Source organism: Zootermopsis nevadensis, unplaced genomic scaffold (genome assembly GCF_977971745.1).
Source record: "Zootermopsis nevadensis isolate Lab colony 2312 unplaced genomic scaffold, Znev_1.0 Znev_ptg000020l, whole genome shotgun sequence".
NCBI lineage: Eukaryota > Metazoa > Arthropoda > Insecta > Blattodea > Termopsidae > Zootermopsis > Zootermopsis nevadensis.
This window is the reverse complement of record NW_028259152.1, coordinates 961,466-986,767: the sequence shown is the minus strand read 5'-3', so window position 1 is coordinate 986,767 and position 25,302 is coordinate 961,466. Positions and strand designations below refer to the sequence as shown.

The following is a 25,302-nucleotide window of genomic DNA, read 5'->3' as shown; positions in this document are numbered from 1 at the left end:
CCTGATGACGGAGGCAGTATGACCTCAGAAACGTTGGTAAACATCGACCAGATACACAGCGCAACAGCCCAGAAGACAGAAATCTTCATACTCTGATGACGGAGGCAGTATGACCTCAGAAACGTTGGTAAACATCGACCAGACTACACAGCGCAACAACCCAGAAGACAGAAATCTTCATACTCTGATGACGGAGGCAGTATGACCTCTGAAACGTTGTTTAACATCGACCAGACTACACAGCGCAACAACCCAGAAGACAGAAATCTTCATACTCTGATGACGGAGGCAGTATGACCTCTGAAACGTTGTTTAACATCGACCAGACTACACAGCGCAACAACCCAGAAGACAGAAATCTTCATACTCATTGCCCTGATGACGGAGGCAGTATGACCTCTGAATCGTTGGTAAACATCGACCAGACTACACAGCGCAACAACCCAGAAGACAGAAATCTTCATACTCAATCGCCCTGATGACGGAGGCAGTATGACCTCTGAAACGTTGTTAAACATCGACCAGACTACTCAGCGCAACAACCCAGAAGACAGAAATCTTCATAGCGTAGATAACTTAGAAAGAATCGCCCTGATGACGTCCGAAACGTTGTTAAATATCGACCAGACTACACAGCGCAACAACCCAGAAGACAGAAATCTTCATAGCGTAGATAACTTAGAAAGAATCGCCCTGATGACGGAGGCAGTATGACCTCTGAAACGTCGGTAAACATCGACCAGACTACACAGCGCAACAACCCAGAAGACAGAACTCTTCATAGCGTAGATAACTTAGAAAGAATCGCCCTGATGACGGAGGCAGTATGACCTCTGAAACGTTGGTAAACATCGACCAGACTACACAGCGCAAAAACCCAGAAGACAGAAATCTTCATAGCGTAGATAACTTAGAAAGAATCGCCCTGATGACGTCCGAAACGTTGTTAAATATCGACCAGACTACACAGCGCAACAACCCAGAAGACAGAAATCTTCATACTCACCGCTTTGAAAACCTCAAATCATACAAAAAGCAGACTGCTCTAGCACTGCAGTAACATGAAGTAACCAGTTCAAATCCTGAATAGGAACCTGACATCTCACAGAGGTTTTTGTGGTTTCTCTCAGTCCTTATACGGAACTACAGACCACCATCGCATCCTTCTGTATTGCGTCCCATTCATAATCCGTAACCATCCTATCATATCTAGTTTGACGGTAAGTACTACATAGATCGTAGCAGAATAACCGAAGAGCCAATCACAAAACTGGAACAAATAATTTTATAAGAGAATACGAGGCGTAACCCCCTCATACTAAATGTCATATCGAAACGAACTACTTAAACAAAAGCTCCTGAATATGACATTTAAACTCCTTTTCTCTCTGCAGAGTCGAGAGGTACGAGATCGAATCTATGAAGTGTCTGAAAGATGGCGTAAGCTTAACATTTTTTCCCCAGTAGCTTCAGTTGATCTGTGGGTGGAAAGCTGATATTAAAAATGATATTTTTTTAATAACTTTCGGCTTTTGAACGTAAATCTAGACTTTTCCCGTGCGTTGTGTATTTGTCTCTGGTGTTATAACCAAAATTCCCGCTGCTGTACCGACAAAATTCACAGTAGCGGCTTTTACTTCTTGCAGAATTCAGTTCCATGCATGAACGCGCACACAAAAGTTTCATTACGTCTTATATAAAGGCCCAGTCCTACTATGTCTATATTCATTTCATGGCTTACTTCAATAATCCTCAAGAATGAACTGCGGTCTGTACGTACCGGCTAGTGTTGTAAGCGAATTCATTTTGAACATCTGTGAATAACGCACTGTCGGTTGAAAGAAGTGTTCTTCTGTGTCGTGAGTGATTTACATCCAAGTTCGTTCTACCATATAACTTATGCACGATATTCTTTTCGTCTTCTACATATTATGTAGTCCCATATCTGACGATTCATTATAATCTATCTTTTTCCTTATAACTTCAGAACGCTCAGGAATAAGTAGCTTACAGACAAGCTGTAAATAAAGCACATCCAAGCTATGATAAAACCAACTAAACCCGAACAATGAAAATACGTATTCTTTCGATATTTAAACGCAATTTTAAATATATATATATATTTATTTATTTCGAGCCGGGTAATTCACGAACAAAGTCAAGAGAGTTACAGCGCCTATCTGCTATTCAACCGTTCAGAATATAAAGGTTCAAAATAAAACCTGAGTCAAAATAGGCGTTTGCATCATCGGTGTGGAAGTTCGTAAATGAACAGAGAAGAAATTGACGGGATAATTGATATGAAAACGGGAAAAATCCGCGATAAACACCTTCCGTAGCAGCACAAATCACAACGCGGATTTAAAAATGTGATGAACGTGATTGGACCGTCCAAACAATTGTATCGCTGGAATCGCGGTTTCAATCTGACTTGTAGCACAGATATTTACGCATTCTTTTCTGTATTGTACTTCCCTATGCCCGCAGCGGACTTCTGCCTTCCAAATATTATTAATCAGCATTTACAATTTCAGATGTCAACTATAAACCGATACCAGACGGAACAACAGCTTGAGAAATATCGACAAGGGAAATTAAAACATTTATCAAAGTAGTTTTGCCTAATTACTTCCATCGACTGATAGATAACTTTATTGTAGAAGAGGTCGAGGTTAATCCCATTAACTAATCTATTATCGAGCAGCAGGGACTGAATAACAAAACTAACTAGCAAGATTGTGGCCAACCGATAAGACCCCCCATTATGGAATGAAATACAATGAATACATACATTTTATGGAATTAATAGAACGTTAAAGAGGAAACTGGAAACCCCATGTTCTTCGACTGCCCCTCTCAATAAACGCACTCTAAAATATATTTTACACACGAAATGGACGAAGATCTTTAGATACAGATCCTGCAAAAACTGTCAAGAGACCATAACAGGCCACTGAGCCTAGGATGTGAAAGAATGAAGACGATGATAATGATAAGTATGTGGTTTTAGTTCAATGTTCCTCGCATTTCCGTACATGAATTTCAGTTGGGGTTAAGTTGTGTCTGAAAGACAAGCGACGTTTGACTTCCCTTTGTATTAAAACGTCCCTGACAAAGACACGGTTTTCCCTTGTACTTTTCTGCCCCTAATCTCTGGTTCACTTCTCTAGATTCTTACCCCACCCCCCACCCCTCACTCTCTCTTGATCTCCCTGTAGTAGTATGCATATTACTACGGCACTCGTTAACACGATGGTAGGCAAGGCTAAGCCGATGATCAACATCGCCTTCCACGATGGTGAAAGAACAGCACGGATAATCCGCCCTTTCGTTCTTGGGGTCACGTGTACGTTAATATCCATACCACACTCGATTCAGTGGGAGACCAGCCGATACCGTAAAATATATCTGCCTAAATATAGGCAACAGTTGATTCATTATGTTAATGTTATGTAGAGAAACGCCAATTTCCTGAGGTAATATATGCCCAGAAGACGTTTCGGGAGTCGGCTCTACTCCCGTTTTCAAGTAACTTGTCATAAAACTAAAATATGATTGTTTCTTTTGGTCGTGTTCACAGCCCTGCATTACGCCTATGAAAACCGATTCCTATGTGCGTCTGCCCATATAAAACAACTCGAGAAATGGTGAACGGACTTTTACGAAATTTTGCATTGGAAATTGTTTTTAAGATCTGTCCACAAGCTCCAATTTTGGTTGAAATCGGACAGCAATAACGAGCACTTCACAAGGTGACATAAATGCTCTTCTACGCGCCTAAGATGGAGAATCACCACCCGCGGTGTATCCTCAGATGGAGAATTCCAGACCATACACGAAGATCAAAGGCAAAATTGTGCTGAAAATTACAGAACTGTTATGACATGCATACATTTCCTAACTTGTTTAATTTTAATATTTGTGGGAGTTGTTGGCATTGAATGCGGGACCTCTTGAATAGTCTACTGGGGCAGGTACTCGAAATTTAATTTAAATAAAATTGAGAATAACGCGTCTATCCATGACCAGTCGCTCGAAAACGGGAGTAAAGCTAACTTCCGAAACGTCGTGCATATCAAATATGCCTTCCAAGTGTGTAACGTGCTCCGTCCTTCTTATCCACGGTAATATTATAACAATTAACGTAGAACCACTGTAACAGATTACAAAAATCTGTACTCTATTCCCGTAAATATAGATTTCTTAATATGGTCGCATTAATCAGATACTTAATCTGCATGATAAAGAGGGCGGAATGGAGTGGGAAAAGGACGATTTGGGGGGGGGGGGTTTGGATGCAATTGGACAAACAAACTTTGGCCACGAAAACTGCCACAAGACCGACTGTCAGCTTAATCCAATTTCGAAGTGCAAGGGTTCGAAACAGTCAAGCAAAATAATATCGAGGCAGAATAACATCGAGAAAGAACGCTTGGGGTTGGGCGCCAAAACCCAAGGATTCAGTGTTCGTTCTCTAACAGGATTCCAGCAATTAATTTCTTGGCAGCATGATTAAAATCTCATCTGCTGAATTTGAGAAAAGGCAGCGAACAGGACGTGAACCCAAGCGGGACGCTGAGATCACACGAAAACAACAGACGTTTCACAGCACACGAGAATTTATGATGGACGAGTGCATGTCAAAACGCATATTTCACTTTTATAGTGTTGTATCACCAAGCGTTAATTACTAAAGCAGATATCTGACTGATGGAAGGAGTTTTACTTCTACCGGACTATATGGTGCTGCAACCTAGAAGACAACCATGTTACTCAATAAAATCTTCTTGGGCAATCAGCGCGTTAAATGGTTATCGTAGTAAACCGACGTTTCGGGAACAAACTCTGTCCCCCATCTTCAGGATTCTGATGTGACTGGATCCTCGGAATTCGCCTGACGACTTCCGAGGATCCAGTGACATCAGAATCCTGAAGATGGGGACAGAGTTTGTTCCCGAAACGTCGGTTTGCTACGGTAACCAGTTAACGCGGCTGATTGCCCGAGAAGATTTTATTGATTGTACTCGCCGCGAAAGTCTCAAATCCTATAACCATGTTATTATTACATTTTTATCTAGAGGCCAAATGCGTTTTGAACGACAATTAGCATCACACCAAGTTGTTTGTACAAAGGCCAATCAGAAAATTAAGTAGTAGTTATAACATACATTTAAAAGCCTAAGCGTCGCACAAGTTTTACAAAGGTTTTAAAGAGAGTAAACTTATTCATTTGTGTAATATGTATCTGCAAAGTGAGTCACAAGTAAATATTAATACCAGTTTCGACACTGTGGAAGTGTCTGCAATGCCCTTGGTAGTACGAAAGTAACACGCAAAGTTCAGACGTGGAGGATTAAATATAAGCGAAACGTCGTTATCAGGAAGATGTAATAAAAGGGAGCTCTAGATTAATCCACGATTTAAATCGCTGCTAAGCCAAGGTGAATGAATGTTACGAGAGGGCGCAGAAGTATCAAGAGTCCCTGTTACGACGAGCTCCGAATTCTACATCGAGGAAGGCGACAAATGGCGCTTTATATTTCATGCCATTGAACACTGGGATGACGACGTGCGAACTTTCCCTACTCCTTTCTCAGTCCCTAAGCTCCGAGATATTTCTGTTTGGTGGTGGTGGCACCTTTCTCTCATTTCTTACACCACACTCTGCTCCCTTTTATTGATATAAAGAATTTCACAGTTATTTTCTGTTCTGACAAAAAATCTTCCACTAGGAGAGGGGGGACAAGATACGAAAAAAAGACGCATTCAGCCGTGTTTAAATCCTTCTCTTTCAGAGTAATAGCTCCACTTCGACGCAAAAACCTTTTATTTAAACTTTGTATAGCAATTCAACTTTCAGTTCACAATCCCTGTTGTAATTTAAATTCCGATCCGACTGGTTAAACCGACTCAGAATATTCGGTTACCTCCAACTTCAGACATTTGAGACAGAGAAAATTGGGTTACGAAGGCCACGCTGAAGTTTATATCCTATAATATCCATTCTTTGTTGCTTAGGGGCAGAAATACGTCCTTGTGTATCGTAACCTATCTTTGGTTCAAAAGACAACACCATATTAATGTCAATCATGTAATAAAACGAAAGTAGGCCGACACAAAATTGTTAAATGTGCCCGTCCAAAGTCGTGATTATGAAGCAACTTCGTCGAGAAGGTGTATCTCTCTCTCTCTCTCTCTCTCTCTCTCGCTCTCTCTCTCTCTCTCTCTCTCTCTCTCGACTTATCTGTGTGGAATCCCCCCACACCCCCGTATTTGGAACACTTTCCGTCTATACGCGTATGAACAACGAACACAAAATCACAGGAAACGTTCCGAGAAAAAATTAGATTTTCCAATAAATCCATGAAGCAGGTATGAAGGTTTTCACTGTGGTGAGTTCCAAGATGGCTGTCTTCGAATCACTTGTCGCCCTGATGATGGAAGAAGCAAGGGCCTCTGAAACGTTGGTAAACCTCTACCAGACTACACGACGCCACAACCCAGACGACAGCCTCACAAACCTACAAGCTTTGTGGTAAGTAATATTTTATAAAACCTAGATTTTACGCCATTAATGTTGTTGGCAGACTGGGTTCAAAACAATCCGTCACTCAAAAATGAAAAATGTTCTGTAAACTGACAAACTTAAAATGTTTTATCTGTTCTGTCATTGGTGTAAGGGAGTGAATTTGATTCATTATACCTCATACTCATTGGATTCTAGTAAAATGAACCGATAATAATAATTTATTAATATTATCATTATAATCAGGAAATAAAGTGACGTAACCAACAAATCAAAGCAAATAAATTCCGCGGTTGGAGCGTCCTTTATTGAATTCTGTCGTTCTTGGAGCTGATGCACTGCTTAAAATAGGTACAGCCATAATTTCAGCCATTTTGTCTCTCGATAAGCGCTTATCACAGACACACACTTCCTTTCGTTACCAGATGTATTGTTCTCTCATCTAGTAGTTCCTGGACATGTTACGCATCGCTGACCGCTCCATAAACAGCCACAAACGATAACTAATGATCGAAAATCTACACGCTTTCTGTCCGTGGATACACCACACTCCCACCTACACGGATTTTGACCAAACGGCGTGAGCAGCGACCTAGCAACCAGGGTGACCTTGATTCGAGTGTCAGAAGGAGGTTGGGAGAGTACATTACAGGTGTACCTGCTTCTTGTCTCAGTTTTGCACCATAGCACGTGACTTCTTGGCTGGCGTTTTAAATGATACACTTCCGTCTTTCGTGAATAAGCCACGTGGAATCTGAATTGATTCCGTCGCGAAGCATACAACGGAGTTGCTATTTTGCCCCTGACGAAATATAGTTTTCATAGGCTCACATTCTGAAATAACCTCCATCCCCGAAACGAATAAGAAGACTCTACTCAGCATCGGGAAAATAAGCTGTATCCACCAACCGGCTCAGTGTGTATAGAAGCCACGTGTTTACATGATCAACTTATTTCACCTCGACTGTCTACATTAGCGGTCAAATTTGATCTCGTCATGTGCTAAACCCCAGCGAACCAAAGTGTGGAATAGCGAGAGGTGGCAGTGGAAAAGAGACGGGGGGGGGATCACGGTGTAACGCAATTAGCGACCTCAAAATTACGGTAACTCGACGCTCCGAACGGATCCATCCCCTTTCGCCCTTTCGCTCATCCAACCAACACTACCCCATAGAGTGAAAGGGCCAGTTCACTGGTTAACATTGGGGGTTGAACACATCCAACCAGCTGAACATTCAAACATGCAGGTAGGGCGAACAGGGGCATAAAGCTTTATCGACTGCCCTAGTGTTTCAGGGTGGTATTTAATCAGTGACGAGAAAAGTGGCATTTATACGACCGAGGCTGAGATATTATGACGTTTATAAGCCAAATACACCAAAACTCCTGTTTATCCAATAACATACATGAATACCAATTCCGAAACAGCTTTATCTGCCAGGTGATATAATCTCGATTAATTATGTTCACTGATACGTCTTCTATTGTAAACCTTACTGTAAAGATAATCCCACGATAGACATTCGTTATATATTTATTTATTAATACAAATAATTGTCATGACATAAATTGTAAAATAATGTACAGGAATAGACCGTGATATTGCCAGCTATTCTGTTATCAGGTGAGGGGATTCAATGACATCGAATGGGAATGAAATTGACTTTTATGTGACTGGCGAGAATGGGTGAAGCCACGGGAAATTAATGGTCCAAACACTCGTCCCCAATAAACATTGGAACCGGCTTCTTCCCGAATACTGATTTTTGCTCTAAACCGCTGCGACTGGCAATATTGCGGATTTAATAACGCTGTTCTAAATGCAGAGGTTATATAAAGTCACATTATAATCATGAACGTTCAGCACATAAGGATTACCAAGGAATTCGTGGGCATTCTAATAGAGGGACTGAGGAAAACAACATAAGGACTGATTCAGAAAAGGCAGCGATCCAGACGACAGTCGAACGCAATTACCTCAACACCTATTTGCACGGTGACGTAAACTTATTATATTATTATTATTATTTAGTGTTCTGTCTGAGGACAGGTCCATATGAACAGGATCCTTCCATCCTTTTCTCGGCCTGGGACCTGTTCATATACGTTCTTGGCAGATGATCCAGAAGTGGTTTGCCATTGCCTTCTTCTGTGTGTGAATGGAGTAATTGTTGGGATGCCACGGAGAAACCGGGGAAGCCCCCGGAGGAAAACTCCGTGTTGCCTAGACCACGGCCCTGCCCAACACAAGTTATAAATTCCGGCACCGCCGGGAATCGAACCCGGGACCCCAGGATTACAAGGCCAGCGTTCTAACCGCCAGACCACCGTGACGTAAATTAAGAACTGAAAATTCTAGAAGTCGCTATATAAAATGAAGCGCTATTTTAACCGGTGGTTGGAATTAGTGTGGAAATTACAGAAAAACACAGATGGTTGTATTTGGGTTGTATAGCCGCGTAGTCTGGAAGACGTTTACCAAAGTTTCAGAGGTCCTTGCTACCTCCATCATCAGGACGATGATGTAAAATCATAACCATGACAGCCGGTAATGAAAGTTCGCCCCTTACATGCAAGCCAGATACGCTATGAGTCCAGCTGCCTTGCTGAGTAACGTGATTAGAACACCACAGAAAACAGATTTGTTAACACTGCCATCGAAACGAAACCCTGCGACGGCGATAGAAAATTCATGAAAATTGCCCTTCGAGTGGACACGAAAAAGAGAGTTAATACTCGAGTTTTTTGAGCGTACATTTCGAATCATAAAAGGATTCTCAGATTTAAGTTTAGAGATTAATTACTTTAACGACAGTTGTTTTGTTTATTTTTTTAACTTTTGATGGGTATCACTGTCAAATACAGACTTGAACGATTCATGTCAAAAATTGACATCAATTGACAGCCCTCATTAATAACGATGTCAATGACACTTGCGCGTGTCAATATGAGATCTCTTTTTGCCGTCTGTCGGGTGATGAAGCCATCATCACTCCAAACATATCACCACATTCCAGCTACATGTCCGGCTAGACAATTACAATATAAATATTCCACCGGTAAAATATATACTGTGCCTGTCCCTATGTTTTGCTAAGCACAATTCCAAGAAAATACGCGTAGTGATGGAGTGGAGGTATAGCTCCAATCCTTCTTGACCTCCAAAATAGATGATGAGTGGTCAGCATCACGCTCCGGCCAAATTACCCAACCACTGGGCAGTAAGGTGTTTAAGCCCCAAAACCCCGGTCTGGACAGTCATTGCTCCTCCAGGAATCGAACTCTGGTCGTCTAGCCCGTAGTCTAATCACTAGACCTTTGCATACTATTAATAGCACAGTTAACTGTAATATCATGTTGTTTATGGCAGATAGTCTTCAGACGTGTTCAAGTACATTCTAGAGTCATGCCACACTGACTAGCTGGATTAGTGTTGCACATTTAGAATCTTTTTAGCCATCCGCCCAACCACCAATCTGGAGAGCCACCCCTTGTCAGCTGTCTTAGACTACTTATTCCATAGCTGAGGACGTGGTGTGACAACTTTTCTAAATTTTCATGAGCGTCTTTACAAATCGCGTGCTAGTAACAAAACAGCCTAACCAACTTCGGATCACGTGAAGAATGAAAATCTACAGAAACATCACGTAATTTTATACAGATTAATGTCTGAAAATAAGAAACGCTTTGAGGCACTCAGCGACAGGGAATATGAAGACACCTTTGGGTCATAAGCCGGGAACAACAACGAATCCTGGTGTGAACTTCGTTTTTTCAAGGAACGTCTTACGTCACATTCACGATACGTACGGGTCACTGTAGCTTTGTCCGTCTTCCTCCGTTTTTGTTTACATTTACGGTCCCTGCCACTGAAATAGACTGCCCGTGCCATTTCTACACTTAGATGCCCACTTTTCAATTCAAACAGAGAGCCATCCCACAAACTGTTTTGAAAGACGTCATTTTTCCGAACTCTGTTCCCCCTGATTGTTTTCATTTCGATTAAACTATCCTTCAATCAAAATGACAGACCCAGTATTTCAAACACAGGAAGTCTCCCACCACTATTAACTAGAGGCACATTCGATGTTCAAAGCACAAGATCGTATGAAGTACTTGTATTTACAAATTCGTCTGACAGAAAAAAGCTCTAACAGTCCTGTGGATCCGTTATCTGCGTATTCTCCACAATTCGGCTTCTTTTAAGATATTTGGCGTTGTTAGAACCATGAGTTCTATTCCTGTATCTGACGTGTTGCCCTCATTTAGCTATCCTAAAGTGATTCATATGATGTCTCTGTACTCGGTTCCAATTAAATGACTCGTAAATAATGAATCCCCGCAAACCATATTTAAACTGTTCGTGACTCATTAATTCCTATTATATCCGTTTTAGCTCTTAAATGACCTAAGTGTTCTACTTTAATCTGTCACTTACAACAGTTTCCTGCAAGCAACACAAGACGTTTACCAACTGAGACATAAGAACAGTATTAATGTTTCTTACGTTATAATACTTCTCTATCCAGACAGCATACAAGCCGACATGAAACAGCAGAATGCTAGATGTTGAGTTCGCTTCGAAGAACCCATGAATAAGAAACATGTAACGTATAATGAAATTAAAACGATTTTATAAATACAATCAAAACACGAATTACGATTATGATGACCTGTTCAAAATATGCTATTTGGTAAAGTCCATAATTCCACGCTATAAAAATGGCGTGCTACTCCGATAAAGTAACGCATTCATTTCTCATCAATCTTCTTATTACGGTTAGGTTAGAATTCGTAATTTGAATGGAAGTGTTTTATTTTTTAGTTTGACACTGTGTAGTGATATGAAAGATTCGTTCAATTAAATCCACGAATCCTTCTTAAAAAGATCTTGTCACTCAGCTAGTCAATTACCTCACATTTTATGAAACACGAGGGTTCATTACCGAGTTCCCAAAAGCCAGCCACAGGTCCCTAACCTAAGTCAGATGAACCCAATACACACACTCGTACCTTATCTATTTAAGATGCATTATAACATTATGCTTCCTAATAGACACATTCTTTCAGGGTTTCAAACTAAAAATGTGTACGCAATTGTTTTCTCCCCCATGCGTGCTATATTTCCAACCACCTCATTACATAAAGCTACGAAATTTCGATCCGAAGTCAGAAATCGAAAGCATGAACGCTAAAGTGTCGTGTGTTCTGTACAACACTGGTGAATCGATGGCGAGCATACATTCAGTAACGAATAAAGCGAATACGAATTAATAATTTCGAAAAAAAATGAATCTGCATGGCTTACCAACCAGATGACTGTCGTTGAAATCCAAGCTGATACTAATCCAACGCTATTAAGACGCCAGCGTTGCAGATTGACGGTACCTGTCTGTACTACACTACCGACATCAAACTTGTTCAGCAAACTTTTTAAAGTCACTCTTTTCTTTCTGATTCAGAACAAAATTCATCACACTGCAACTTTAATACAATGCTGTCGAGCGATGAAATATTAAATTAGTATTAGCAATGCACCACCAGACTTATATCAAGGACATATGCAGTAATAATGTTATTTTCACACATTAATTCAGTTCACTTTCCTTTCACCTCCAGCTACATCACTAATCAGTGCGAATTGCAATTGAACACTTCATTTGCATCGCTGTAAATATATTCTTCCGTTCATTACACAATATTCCACTGCGCGAATGAACACACATACAAAGCACTTTTTACGTGTTCCAAAAGTTAAAATTTTGTTTATTTCTGTTCAGTTTATACATATGAAAGTTCACACGATGCGCAAATTTGTAACAGAATATCAGGAAAGGGGTCTCGAAACGCATTCGAACGTCGCTGGGATTGGCCCATTTAGATCGTGAACGTCGCTCACGAGCTTGGCAATCGTTTCGCCTTCCACTCGCACACCCAACGCAGCGACTGCTCGTGCCATCGTTAAGAAGCCGGCACCTAAGCGCGGGTCTAGCCGAGCGATCTCACGAACGCACCAAGTGCGCATGTCTCAGACCGACCCTTTCTGATCGCCTGCCCTCTAGCGTTGCCGTCTACAACCTTACATCGCAGACAGCCTAAAAAATTCGAGCATCGAGGTAAGTTATCCGAAATGCGATTAACTGGGCATTCGTACTGAAGTTTAGACCGCACAAAACCTAAGGCAGCTTCTCATCGCGAGGACCTGGGTTCAATTCCGGTTTGAATTAAAATGAAATTCATGGTGGACGAAATGACTGGTAAAGGTCCTTCAAACAACGTAAATTACAATTTTTGTCTGTCAAGAGATGTATATAATACCACGTAAAATAAGACTGAGAGACAGAAGCGAATGTAACAATTATTTAAGAATAATAATCATTCTTAGTTTAATAATAAAAACAAAATTAAATAAGTTCAAAGTCCATCAGTGAGAAAGATACGATCAAATAAATGAATAGTAAAAATTGTGAAGCTCCTCATTGTACAATTTTCTTTCTAGCCTGCAGTTGCGTCCTACTTCTTGTGTGCAAATTCCCATTAAATTCAAATGACGGACCTTATTTCACATATGAAGTCCTCATTTCAAACATGTACAAACTGTGATCCCAGATCTGATTACGCCCGCATGCAGTTTCTATTCATGAATTGTTGGGGAACACACAATCATTTCAGCTCCCACATGGTCAAAGTGTTTCCAGTGAAACATGGCATAAGCTGTCAAGGTATCCTGAAAGTGAAATGCAGACAAATGTTCCATCTGAACAGCACGGAACAAATCAGACCTTTAGAACGACTTTCGATGTTACACTTTGAAGAACTGCTTGAAATTATAGAAGACCAACGATATTTTGAAAATGTCTAGCAACTTTGGAATACACAACAAATAAATTTCGAAAAAAAATTATAGCGAAATAAACATCTGGTGTTTTTAAATTTGTAAAATGTACTATTGTCGTCCTTGTAATCAGTGTTCTTAAATTGATACTCTATTTCGTAAAAAAATAAAAGTCTTAAATGTCAACCGTCAAAACTGAATTCCACAGATTTAATCTACAGCGTTTTCTGATTTACTGTGCACACAACGATATATTTTAAAAGAGAAGCATTTGGGATCTCTGAGCAATTATAACATTTTCTATAAGAAATAAATCTATTTTTGGCCTTTAGGAAAATCTTACATAAATAAAAACGAATAGCTCCACACATGTATGTAATATCGAAATATATATCTTAATTTCTTATGCTTCACCCACTTTTATTAAAATCTATGCAACATCATTTTCGAGCACCAAAAGAGTTGATTTCTTTATTAAAGTTTTGAAATAAAATTGTTAAGCTGAATATAATTTGACTACATCAGAAACAGACCAAAGACAGTCTCGTTCTTGACTACTTCATCGAGAGCTTAAATTCTGTTGACACTGCGGCAGCAAACTCTGAGATATTTGAATAAAATAGCGGTAACTTCGCGTGATCAACATTGCGCATTGAATTAAACTCCTTCTCCCGATTTGACTCTCCTCTTGTCTTCAGGTGTTTAACGTACCAGCTAAGTATTCAAACGCCCTGAGTTCAATCTTCACCACTGCCGCTAAAATCACAATAAATAAGAAGTCACAGAAAAGAAAGTCTACTGACAATCAATCAGCAGAAGATGGAGAAGACCAATTCCCGAAACGTCGGACGGGGTCTATATCAAATGTCGAACAATAAACCATGTCCAACACAGCATTCTTATCTGGAATTATTTTACTATTCGATGTTTTAAAATCTATTCAATTGAAATAACGTCGCTAAATAACCTAAAAACCACGGCACTTTAGTTCAAATTATTTTGTCTTAATAGACATTCCGGGAGGCGAGGAGTTGAACCCATAAAATTTGGCATCAGTTCTGCACTCGAGATACGCGTCTCCAGGTAACTCGCCGCTCAGTATTCCTTTTGGGCATCAGTCTCAAGGACCTGTTCTGGGTGTGCGGTAACCAGGACACCGTCAGCGTACGGAGCAAGATACTCCTGTGAGCTGGTCCAGATTGCGCCTCAAGCCACTATTTTTGATTTTTGGCTGCATGGGTGCAAACAAGTCGATGGCCTCCAACCGAGCGAACAGTCGTGCCTACGGTGAGCGTGCAGTAGAACCTATCCGGATGAGCAGAACGGAACACCGTTGTGATCGATCGAGCGAGAGTACACGCGCGGTATTGTGTGCCACGTCACGGGTCGTCACTCACGATCCTCCCCCTCCAACCCCGTCGTTCCCAGGTAGTGCTAGCCAGCTAGCCAGTCAGCGCCACCTGACGCCCCAACGTCCGGACGGCCCAGGTCAGCAGTTGGGGTCGCAAGGAAGACGGATGCGTGACGCCAACACGAGCACGGCGCGGGTGAGGGGCAGTGAAAACGTCACTGTATGGCTTCATGTTATTATATTGACCGGACCCTGTCCGGTCAAAAGGTCCAACCTTCCTAGAATTTTCAAACACCGACTGTACCCTAAACGACAGCTAATTTAGGGACAGATAATCAGTTTCAAAAATTTCATCCGTCTATACCTGGCGTGTTGATCTGAACGCAAGCGAGTCTGGACTTCCAAGGTGCAGTACGTTGTTAGCGGCCGTAAACACCTCTGAAACCTCCTTCAGTTCCTTCCAGACAGCACGGCGCAACAAACCGGAAGATATTTTCATACCACTACGTCGTCCCACAAAAGATTATATTGAACCATTTAAAGACTCTGTCAGTAGCTCAGATATAAACCGGCGATATTATGACCGATGAAGAATGAACTGGAAAGGATGTGGAAGGAAGCCGTCGTGACCTAATTAGAGGTATTATTCCGAGTACGAATATCAGGACAACACTTAAGACAAACTCGCAAGTAACCACCCACAAGATTACACGGCTTCATAATTCAAGTTTTCACTGTGTAAAGAAATCTTGTCACAGGGTTTCAGTGTTGTCAGACAACGGAAGTTGCACCTATAACTATTTTGTAGACCTACTATAGTGTAGTTTCTCTGACGTCATAGCTGAAATTGCTAATTTATTTCGACTGCGCGAAGAATTAGTTTCAATGGCGAAACTGACATCTGCAAGGTAAAATTAGTCACGTTTACAGAAACTGGATCCATGGACAACGCTTTCAAGTGTTATCACTGGAGTCCCTCAGTAAATACAAAAACAACTGTCGGCTGAAAAGTGACATGTGTATGAAAACACTGAGCGTCCCACTGAATCAACAGCAGAAGGAGTCTTGCTTACCCCGTTAATATAAAACCGGAGTTTCCCCCACTGACGTTACAATTTTTTGGTAGCACCAATTCTGCGTTTGTGATTGCAACCTATTCGTATAGCCCTTGGAAAAACATCGACCACGTCGGATAACAAGCAGAAGAGGTTCAACGAGTTACAGTCATCGACGTTTTGATGTAAGTTGAGGGAGGTAGGGACACAGATGTGATAAACTGAATTAAGACTGATCAAACTAATGAAACTAGGGGAAGGGATATGTGGACCTCCTGTGCGTGAGATATAGATGATGTCAAACAGAGTAATTTCCCGGGGAAAACAGTCTGAAATCAGGCGGAAGGGGGTGATTGGGAGGTGTTCCCTTGTGTCCGTCAACAGCTCGAAACGCTGTATGGGAATAAGGAACCCCTGCAGACGACCCCCATTATAGGAAGGCCAAAAACATATCTGACAGCCTTGCGACCGTTCAGTCAGCGAGACAAGGTTTATAAAAGTTACACACTCGCTACTGCTCGCATCAGACGGAGCCCCCACAATTTCACGTCACACCCAATCAGTATTCACATATCACATTGATATTAATTATACCAGAATCATTCAGAAAGCCTTGGATTCGAACCCAATCGTCACCACCAGTCTTAATATAAAAATGTCAAAAAATCTGTCTATACAGTCATAAATATTTAGAGAATAAACATAAATAATATCAAAATCAAATGCTTTCCTACAAATAATGATGCGATAATGAGATATTGTCAACTATTCCCTTACTTCCTTTTTACCTGTACTCGTTTAGCCCATAGAGAAACGAACGAAAGCTGTTAGAACAATGGAAAGCAGTGACTAACACATGAACGTACATATCCATCAATGCCGCTTGCGGGCTTCGAACCTGAGGCTAAATTAATGCAATGCTCGTCAACAAAACTAACCAGCAACCACTGAAAGGCATCATTGACCACAACCACACACTGCTCGGGTCACTAATTCGGCGTATATGCTTACGTGTGCGTTAATACACATTTAATATGATTCGATATTTTTACCTGATGGTCTATCTGTTTATAATAAAGGGTTTGTTTGAACAGGACCGAATCAAAATTATAGATTCCATAGTAAGTCTAATGATTATAGTAGTCACGGATGCGACTAAGGATAAGTTTGAAATGAAATAATCGTAGTGTCTAAATACTTCCAAAACTTTCAAATTCTTCATTAGCAAACTTCCTCTCCTTCAATGCCACATAAGCTATTTAGTTGAGAAAGCGTCGTTAAACAAATCAATTCTAATTATTTTCGGCGAGGAGTACAAATCATGACACTTTTTCTCAAGTTACTTCCTCTGTCAGTTAGATACAAAAACAGTTGTCAGTATTCTGTTCTAAAAAAATGCTAGTACTCTAAATTAATTTATAAAACTTTTGTGCAAACATCTGCAGCACTCTACATTAGAGCGAAAACAAATATCAGTCAGCGAGACTGACACACTGTCGATACTAAATTGCTGATTTCATACGAAATATTTCGTTTACGATACAGTTTTAGGCTACAACTTCTTACGCACCTTCAGGTTAACAAAAAATCACGAACCTTTATAACATCACGTGGAAACCAATTAATTCTAGCTATGAGTATAGTTAACTACACGTACGCCATTATTTCTTAGATATTTCAAGTGCTACATAAAACTTTAAATACATTTTCTCTAAAATTTAGTGGGCAATGATATTACACATGTTTGAAACATTTATATAACTCGCTGTTTTTCTGTGTTTTGTTTGTAACCGACATGAATATATCATGTAGTCAACCCGCTACAGGCAAACGCAAATATTCGTCCCCTGGCAATAACAAATGTGCATCATTTTGCCATTTTAGGCGGGAACCATGAGATGGTAACAAGTGGAAGTACCATCAACATTTAAGATTGTACACGAGTCTACGTCTTATTATCACACTTACAGTACAGATTACTCTCGTTGTATACGGGGGTTGAATTCCTGCGAATAGCCGTGTATAAAAAAAACGCGTATACCAGGAAACGTACAGAACGATGCCCGTGTATTTTCTGAGCGATACACCATAAAGGGCTTTAATTTGTAGTCCCCATAACCAAAATGATGAGGCATCTCGAACTGGGACCTGTTCATATACGTTCTTGGCAGATGATCCAGAAGTGGTTTGCCATTGCCTTCTTCTGTGTGTGAATGGAGTAATTGTTGGGATGCCACGGAGGAAAACTCCGTGTTGCCTAGACCACGGCCTTGCCCAACACAAGTTATAAATTCGGGCGCCGCCGGGAATCGAACCCGAGACCCCCAGGATTACAAGGCAAGCGTTCTAACCACTAGACCACCGTGGTTGTCCACTGTGGTCTACACAAACGAAACTGAATTTCTGTTCAAGATACTACGTCCGGACTTTAGTTAAAGCTACATAATGCGACTATATGCAGAAGAGGTTTTCTGTGAGTCACAATGAATCCAGTGTATACTTATAGTGACTCCCTGGGGTTTCTCTTTCATTCGGGCTCCTGATCCGACACACACATGCGGAACAGTGGCTGACTGACTGCAAGGATGCGGGCTGCAGGGAACAGAAATGGAAATGGGGAAGTATTACAATGCAAGCGGCCGTCCGACCCCTTTTTCACGTTCCTTGCTTTATCCCATATCCAAAGCCTCTTGGGCCATAACATACATGAAGCAACGGCAAGCACACCCGACAGCTACAGGGTGTTCCGTAAGATAATAACTAACAAAATTCAGCGCACAATTTACTTAACTCTTTGAAGCTAAAGCTCGTGTAAATACTATTTAATTAAACAGTCCGTACAGCAAAGAAAACACAGAACTTCACCATTACAAAGACCAAGAATATAACCCCTGTTTACATTTGGAATCATACGAAACCCATAAATACAAAACACAGCGTTACTGATTGTTAAAGATGGTATATGTAGTTACCACTTCGCTTTTCAGGGTTAATTAATCCAGAAATCAGTTTAAAATCCTTTTGAACAAAGACTAATGTGCCTCCTCATATGCTTATTTCAGAATAGTGATGTCCAAACTTCTATGACCGGCTATATAAAGTTTTATGGGGACGCGTACCGTAGCACTTACGTGTTATATAGAATATATTTCAAACCTACCTAATAATACTGCAGTAATATTTAACGTTTAACAGTCTTGATTTTACGCAGCTCTTGATGTCTTTTTCAAAACAAGCTTAGAATCATTATTATGAAGCATAGAATACTAATTAATACCTGACATGTATCTTCCTTCTAGATTAGTTACTCACCTAATTAACACCTTAACGGCAAAGTTCACTTAAATCATAAGTAAGATTTAGTCTCTAGTGCAGAGAAAAAGACAATATTTTTTTCATTACAAATATCAGCTGTTTAATGCTATATAGAGAGAAGGAAATATCATTCACTTTAAATTTATGTTAAGGGCCTTAAAACATGAAGAAGACGATAGAAAATAAATTTAAGTGTATGTAGACGTAAAACCATACAACTGAGGTAAAGTGTGTAATTAAATTGATTAGGTTCTACTAATATGTACTATTAGTTGAGTAATGACACGTTAGAGTTCAAGATCACTGCTAATATTGCCCTGTCAATATTACGACGTTATGTGGTTTTTATTATCTTTCAATCTTCGTATTTGCGACAACATTTAAGATATCATGAATGAATATGACAAGAGAGGCAACTTAAGTAAATAATTTTTGAAACATACTATGGGGCACTGAGTGGATATAGCCTATACGCAGATCCAGAACACATGGATGCAGACTGCCTCCGAACTGCCCCAAACCAAAACATGCGATGTAGCAGTAAGCTAAATCCCACCCCTCGTATTCTGAATCGTTTTTCTGAGCTCCATTCAATATCTGAGTAACTGGAGGACATTAAAAACGAAACACGCGTCCTTCAGTGCTACATCTAATATCAAACAAGAGCTACAAATATGATAAAAGGCTTACCAGCCACTGCGTATCATTGTAAATATTTTTTTTTTAAAATACGGGATTATAAATGTAGTCCGGTGATTTTAGCCACTGTCTTGCTGAGTTAAAACCAATCGCTCATAAAAATATTTAAAAAGTGAAAATAAATTACAAAGATTAAAACGTACATAAAAATAAATTTCCTCTTCTGCGTATCTGTGGAATCTCGTCTCCTGCCCACAGGTTTTTTATTAGTGTGTTTTGCTTCTGAGAATAAACACTGAATATTTCCCTAAATAGCATTAACCAATTTACCTTTCTAATAGTGAAGAGTTGTTTTCTTTGCGGTACGGGCTGAGCTCGTAATTATTATTTACATAATAGGTGATCGTTGGGTGGCAGTGAAGAGAGAATTGCCAAACGCCTCTGCTGTATATCGAGTGTGAACGTCTTTGTTATTACTGGCCTTAATGATGATATTAACATAAATCGAATTCGATTTTAATAGCATTAACTGCTGTCTAATAAATGCATTATAATGAAGAAAGTAATATAAGTAACAATATTTTAAAAATATTTATATTTATCATGATGTTCACATAATATAAACTAAGAAGTCGTATAATACTTATTTTTCGCTTAAAATTATTTTCTCGTAAACCGGATATTTCTGTCACAAACGCAACAGAAGGAGATAATATATCAGAAAAGTTTTGTTTGCCGGAAAGTAGGATTTTTTTTTACAGAGGCGCATAGAAACAATTTAGCCTTAACATACAGAAGTATTTTTACAATTTCTGAAAGAATTTTTCAATCATGTATACATTATAAGCTTTTCCACACCGCGTTATATTATTATAATTAACAGTATCACGACTCAGGCATTCCTTATTCCCGTCTCTCTGGCATCTGAAATTTTTAATCTCTAATTCCAAAATCACATTTTTCTAACCCCATAAAAAAACTAAAAAGTGAGACAGATGAAGACGGGACTTTAATGACGAAGGTTAGAAACCAACTCCACTCTTCACTTAATTTCGTCTTCTGAGAAACAAATCAAATTTCGTACAATAATGGAAAGAATATTCTTTGTTCAGTAAATATTAATTATCATTCTTTTCTTACAATGTTCTGAACTCATTCCATTCACAATACAAGAATAATCCCTCTTTCATTAATGTTATGAAAGCTCGTTTCAACAATAAAACGAACCCTTATAAACGCCAGCCATTCTTATGATCTCGCCATGCAAATTACGTGGCGTACTCAAAGCAATCAGTAAATAAAAATCTAAAACACATAACAGGATATTAACTTCTGGCTAATTTTCAAGAAATTCCAAAGTGTGTGGTTATTAACGCAGATGGCACGTATAGTTACCATTAGGCTTTAAAGTGTCAGAATTCACATGCATTTCTATATTACTCTACCAATACATTAACGCTGTCTTCAAGACATGAGCAGCATGAATTTTATTAATTCCTTTTTGCCTGACGGACTGAACAGAATTCGGACACAGTACGAAATGGAAAACGTTGCGTTCTGAATTTTCGTCTGGGAGCTTTTGAAGCGACCATCTGATGACAGATAAGATGGCTTTGGCAATGTGAAACACATTTATGAGACCCAGGATTGTGTTCAATAGCTAAATTCGGAATTAATGGTGTTGAAACTACTGTATCTATCTAGAACTGGAGAACCAGCCCTCTAGGTGGTGGTTCGTAGTTACCGAATTTGGTTATGCAAGTTAGTATGACCGGTTAGTTGGTCTAACTGAGTTCAGCTTTGGCTTTGTGAACTGCGAGAACAAAATCTACGGAAACTTGTAATGAATTTTGGTATTTTGAGTATAATAAGTGAGAGATAGGAAAATGTACGCCAAATGTTGCCACATGAAATAATCTTACAAGTCTTATGGGAGGAATTGAAGAGGTTGATGCATCCATCTGCTGTTCCAATGCAGTTGAATCAAACGATATTCTAATATCTCAGAGTTTTCCACCGAGCCATCTTTTCCAGCAATAACCCATCCCTTCACCTAACCCACATAGGTAGCCTATTGCAAAGCAAATGTGGACCTGTCAGAAACAGAACTTTGGTTTCAAATACGGAAGAAAAAAAAACACAAATAGAGAACTTTACTATCTCTCTCGACCAAACTATTCTATTTAGTGAGCATGTATTTTGTGGCTGTATATGTCACGCACAGATCGTTTAATTCGGTGGCTGCGAAATACAAGCAGCCAAATGCAGTACGGTGCAGTTCACAAACATGGCGACGTAATTACACTGAGAGTGAAACAATGTGATGCGGGTTATCTCCAGCTGAGTTCCAAGGGGCAGAGGTTTCTTTGAAGTCTCGAATTACACACGCATGTAACAAAACTTTCACTTCGGTTTGGAAACTGGGGTTACCGGATGGGACTTGCCATCGTCGTAACTAGGAATTAAGTTCTCAAAGACTCTGTGAAACTAAATGTGTTATGATGCTACCTCTATGACTAGCCTTACATAAACTGTACATCACTTCGCACGACACCAAGCTTACAAATGTTCGCCTAACTCTGGGCACTGGAATACGAAATTCTGCTACGTTCTGGCCGCACTTTGAACACGAAAATATCAATATATTTCTTACGTTCCGCGTGTAGACCGCGGTCCATCAACTGGGACGTCCTGAGTAGATGGATTGTTACTGGGCCAATATTTCAACGTCACCAGATGAATATCTGATGATATTAGCTACGAACTGAGCACCCAAACACATTTCAATTGCCCACACGCTATGAAACAGACGTATCCAATTTCCCCTACACCCAAACAAGTCTCCAACTTATAAACCAATTCTGTACTCCTTCCCTTCGGGTGATACTTGCAGGTGGGTTAACATGCTGGACCTCCCAGGATGCCCTGTAGTAATGTTAGAATTTCTAATGACTTCTCAGCTTACCCCGCCTTATTCAGGCAATCGACGGGTCTAACAGACCAAAGGTTAAACCGAGGCATTCTTGTGTTTCAGTTTACCACTGACACAAAGATTGATGAGTTTGGTGACGTAGAACTGATGGTACAGGGAGGTTGAATCAAGCGAATATCGGAAACTATTTTCCGGTCACAAACTCTTCTGTCCTGTCCGGCATATTTTTGGTTTTACAGACTTGCGGACGAACAAAATTGCTTTGTACATCAGTGACCCTCCCCTGGGTTCTGGATGGACTTTCATTTGCGCAGTCAGTTGCCTTGTTATTATTGTTCGGGCTGGCTGTAAAAGTGTCCGCTGAGGGTGATGGATTAGTCCACCAGCATGAAGTGGGAGGAACTTGGTGCAGTACACTGATTCTCCAAGCCAGACTTCGGTAGCCGCGTTCTGTCACTGCCTAATACTGAGCCTGTAACCTTCCATGTTTTTGTACTGACCGGAAATAATTTAGGATAAAACGAACCTCGTGCACTGACACAAGAAATGTGAAAGTACAGTCGAAGTTCCTTAAATCTTGTGTCTGGAAGTGTTTAAAAAGTATCTATTTATGAAAAATCAGAAATGTAAATGGGGGAAAAAGTTATGATAATAGGCGTAATTCGTAAATCAGAAACTGAAGAAAATATTTAATATTTAACACCACCGAATAGATTTTACTTCTGATAAGTAAACTGTCGGTTAGCTGTCAGTGTGCTGAGGAACCCGTGTTCAGGACAACCCGCCACAGATGCCTATCATGAACCAAGATAATCCAGCTTACACCCTTATATCATATTTATTTAAAAGCTATTTTAACATTATTTATCCAACTACGTCTAGGTATCCCATGTACTTTCTTCCTTTCAGAATTTATAGTTAAAACATTCTATGAAATTGTCACCTATCCCATGCATACTTCATGCCCTGCCCATCTCACCCCCATGACTCTATCAATCTGATAATATTTTGCGGAGTACAAATTACAAAACTCCTTATTATGTAATTTTCTTGAGCCAAAATATTCTCAACATTTCTTGCTCAAACAAGCTCGATGATCTTCAAGATGTTTCTACATTTATGAAAGCTTATTTTGGCAGTGGCGTTTTAATTTAATAAAATTTCCACAGAAACACGGCCTTACGCGTATGTCCCAATAGATACATTTTCTAGCCACAACCTGAAGATTATGAACATAAGCTTTTGTTTATAATATTATCTATACATCTAGTATAAAACGAGGACTAGCAAAAATATCCAACGTACTTTAACGCAAATACCGAATTATGTAACATGTGACGTTTACAAGATCCAAAAGGAATCCGTGGAACTTTGAATTATTCGAATACGTTTACCAGATATAAAACTATGTTAAAAATTGATAATTTAAATAAATTAACGATTAGGCAGTAGAGTGAAACACTGATTCTTCTACCAATAATTACACCGAATTCAGGGAAGGGTTCAACAATTTTAATGCACCCCCTACTAACCAGTAACCATTTTATTGAAAGAGTAAAAAAAAGATACTGAAAAATTTTGGGGGAGGGGCTGTGGTGGAGAAGATGAACAATTTATTTTAATGGATGCATTTATTGTTGACAATTATTTGAAACTGTAATTTTCAGGCTTTACAACACAGCAGCAGCAGTGGCAGGATGAGAGGTGTGGCTGAAATCAGCGACACATCAAACGGCCAACCGCATCCTAGCATGATATTCAAGTTATTTATAAGATCAGGAGTTTTTTAATAACACAAAAGCACATATGATCCACTATGCATTATCCTTCTTTAACCAAAAAGAATACTTTGAATTTAAGGGCTACTTTACATGGCAAATTTTATGTCGCATAAACACAGACCAGTATTTTCAATCGTACAATTTTACCCCTCCTCTATCCCCCCCCTCTCTCTCGAAATGTATATATATATATATATATATATATATATATATATATATATACTTTCTCAGAATATTCCAACAGTACTGATGATCCCTGTGGTCTTGTCTTGTCCTGATGATGGGGGCAGCAAGAATCTCTGAAATGTTCGTAAACTTCTACCAGACTATACGGCGCTACATTCCAGAAGCTACCTTCGGACTCATCGTGGTGAAAACCTTAAATCCTACATGAAGGAGGTACATTCTAACTCCACTGAGGAGATTCCTTAAGAAATTAAATCACTCTGTTGGGCAAAACGTCCTCCGCTTTTACGGAAGCCGAGTGTTCATTACAATGTAAACAAGAGTCCACCTTTGATTCCAGTCCATTAGCGACACTCTCCCATCTATGCATACGTCATCCAAGAATTGTAGTCCCTTAAAGTTTTCTGACTAAAATTTTGTATGCATTTATTATATTTCAAATGCCCGACAATCTCGGTCTTCTTCAGAATGCGGGAAACTTTAGATCTTCGGCATTGTAAAAAATACAAATGCCGATTCAGACATAGTTCAGGCCTGCATTGACGGATGCCCTCATATTAAACTAATGGAACGTGGCATTTAGATGTCTGGAAAAAAAAGAAACAAAGAAATAAGACAGAAAGGTAGAAGGGGGGAAGACAAAAGGGTAAGAAAACTTCTGTAACAACTCAGAGTTGGGTAC

The 25,302-nt window shown here is 39.8% G+C and overlaps 1 protein-coding gene across 5 annotated transcripts in view; it reads right to left on the bottom strand.

Moving 5' to 3' along the window:
- Window positions 1-25,302, bottom strand: part of LOC110829709 (discoidin domain-containing receptor 2) — a 405,885-nt gene that overhangs the window by 231,030 nt on the left and 149,553 nt on the right. The window contains exon 1 of one of the 5 annotated variants that reach the window (XM_022063711.2): window positions 11,835-12,484. The exons of 3 other annotated variants lie outside the window; for them this stretch is intronic. The gene's annotated coding sequence lies outside the window, so the exon portion shown is untranslated. Of the gene's footprint in view, window positions 1-11,834; window positions 12,485-25,302 lie in introns of those variants that run through there. One more of the 5 variants, XM_022063713.2, reaches the window with a different exon arrangement.